Source organism: Microtus ochrogaster, chromosome 7, assembly GCF_000317375.1.
Source record: "Microtus ochrogaster isolate Prairie Vole_2 chromosome 7, MicOch1.0, whole genome shotgun sequence".
NCBI classification, from domain to species: domain Eukaryota; kingdom Metazoa; phylum Chordata; class Mammalia; order Rodentia; family Cricetidae; genus Microtus; species Microtus ochrogaster.
Window position 1 is genome coordinate 21,478,437 of NC_022014.1, and position 3,137 is coordinate 21,481,573.

Here is a 3,137-nt window from a genome sequence, read left to right on the forward strand (position 1 = left end):
AAATCTATGGCTGCATGGAAAAATGGGAGCCAGGGGCTCTAATTATCCAAGAGAAAGAGAGATAGACACAGAAGGGAGGAGTGTTTAATAAAGAAAAAAATCCCGGGCTGGAGAGATGGCTCAGCTGTTAAAGGCTAGGCTCACAACCATAAATATAAAGAAAAAAATCCCTGGGTACACTGATAACATCCTACGATCCACTGAATGGGCTTCTTTCTAGTAACACATTTATTTATTTGACGGTTGTTGCTCATGGAGTGCCTCACTATTTGTTTCTAAGCGGACAACTCCAGGACACACCCTTCTTAGCAAAGTACATCCTCTCATTCAACTTTCTTTCTGTGTGTCTGTCTTTTCTTCTCTTGTGAGGTAATAAAGATTTCTTTCTTTTCTTTTTATTTTATTTTTTCTTTTTGGTATTTTAAGACAGGGTTTCTATGTAGCTGTCCTGGAACTCACTCTGTAGATCAGGCTGGCCTTGAACTCAGAGATCTGCCTGCCTCTGTCTCCAAAGAGTACTGGGGTTAAAGTTGTGCTTCAGCACTATCGAGTGGGCACAGAGATTTCTATAGGGAATGCCAATGTGATTGCAAGAAGCTAACACTAACTGACATTGGAGAGAAAAGATACCACCAACAATTAATTTCTCACTTAAATGTTTTTAATCTGTTTGTTACTAGGGATTGAACCTAGGGCTTCATGCATTCTAAGCAGGAGCTCTACCACAAGGCAACATTTTCAACCCCCCCCCCCTTTTTTTCTTAACTTTTAATGACTGGGCATGGTGGCATATACCTTTAGTCCCAACACTTGGGAGACAGAGGCAGGGTGATCTTTGTGAGTTCCAGGCCAGCCAAGGCTATATGGTAACACCCTGTCTCAAGAAACAAACAAGCACACAAACAAACCAAAACCAAAACAAATAATCAGAGTCTGCGTTCTATCTTTATTTACTGGCTGTGATGTTACCTGAAGTTACTTAATTTCTCCAAGTTTCTTGTTGGGAACCATCATTGTCTTACCTCTTTTCAAGGGGGCTGGAGAGACCACAGAAACAAAAAATGTGAACATTTCTTGACACAGAGTAACTCTAAACAATAGATCTGTGCTTCATTTATTTAAGCCAGGAGTGGTGGTATACTCCTGTGATCACAGTCTAGGGTTGGATGAGTCAGGAGGATCAGGATTTTAGGAGTTCAAGGTGATTCTTGGCTACATACTGAGTTCCAGGCCAGGCTGGGATAGATGAACTACATGAAATTCTGTCTCCAACACTAAAAAAGAATGCTGACGTTCAACAGGAATTCAACAAAGTTGCTTTTTCTTCTTTCCATTCCAGGGTAGAGGATTCTTGTCTGGATTTGTTTAAATTTTTGGTACATTCACTTATTGCCTGTGGGAGGGGAAGGGGCATATGTCTCACTGCATCCAGCGGAGCTCAGAGGTTCTCTCCCTCTGCTATCTGGTTCCTACCCAGGAAGCTCACTCAGGCTGTCAGGCTTCTGGCAGCCCTTGCTTTCTGTTTGCCTGTTTATTTTTAGGTTGAGTTTTACTCTCTAGCCTAGGCTGGCCTTGAATTCAAGGCAATCCTCCTGCATCAGCCTCCCAAGTGCTAGGATCCATAGGCATGAACCACCATATCACATGCCAATAACTACTTGTTAAATTGAGGTCACCATGACTTAGTTCTTGACTGGGTGACAATCCTGAAGAGTCCCATTGGACAGATGGTCATGTTTTTCAGTCCCCTGATGACACACTGACAAACTATCTTTTTCAAATGCAGATATATGTATGACAACAACTAAACAGACATGACACATACTTGGGCATCTCTTACACATACCAGGAATGTTTATATCACGCAAATCCTTGGTCAGCAGTTGACAAGAACACAAGATGATAGAAATACAGTGTGCTGGGGATCCATTCATGCTTAGGTTCAGATTCTAGCTCTGCCCTCCTCTACCAGCTCTGTGATTTGCAATATACGGTGCAAGCTCTTAGTACCTTGGGTTACTTGTAATGGAAGCAATAATGTTGATAGAGCTTTGTCACTTTGAGAATAATTTTTCTATCAAGATCAAAACATCATTGGTACTACTTGTTTTCCTTTAAGAGTTTTCTGGCCCCAATTCAAAGGAAACCTAATTGAGATATGAAAAACCCTTTCAAAGTGACATTCAACTTGAATGTTGCAGGACTTAGTGAACTAGAGAAGCCATAGGGATTTGAGCTACACCCTAGGAGTAACATATTAATAATTTAGAGTAATAGGTCAAGATGTGGGGACATTTTGTTTTGTTTTGAGAATCTGAGCTTAATTCCCAGCCCTAAACAAAACAAACCACCTCTTCTCTTTATGTTAGGGAAATGGGGAGGAATGGAGCTACTTGTAGCAGCTGAGGTGGAGGTTAAGTATGAGATTGGAGTGGTGGCAAACACACAGAAAAACACCAGGTGGGAGCCAGCCACTGGGGTGGGTGTACACCTACAATTTTAGTACATTGAAGCTTGGGGCAAGAGGATGGCCATAACTTTGAAGTCATCCTACCTGGGATCTATAGTGAGTTCAAGGTCAGCCTTCCTACTTAAGGAGCCCTGCATCAAAAAACCTGACAGTGTGGAGCCCAGGTGGTTCTTGCTGGTTCATAATTGCTTTAATTCCAACCCTAGGGTGATCTGAAGTCTCGGGCTTCTGTAGGTATCTTCACTTACATGCATACACCCACCACCCCAGCGAATTAAAAATAACAACTCTTGAGAGGCTGAGGTGGAGAATCTCTGTGAGTTTGATACCAGTCTGAGCTACAGAGTGAGTTCCAGGACAGCCACAGCTACACAGAGAGACCCTGTCTTGAAAAGCAAAACAAAGCAACAACAGCAAAAACAAAAAAACAAAACAAAACTTCAAACCCAACTAATCAAACAAACCCCCATAAAATATTTTAGAAACATCAATCCTAAAAAATAAGTTTATCCTAAATACAATCAAACCTTTAGGTTTAACTACTAATTTTGAGGAAATAAATGATATATTTATATAAATATATTTGCTTTGAAGCAAATAGAAATCCTCGACATCACGAGGATACAACTGAAATCCAGATGTGGAAGATTTTTTTTTTTTTTTTTTT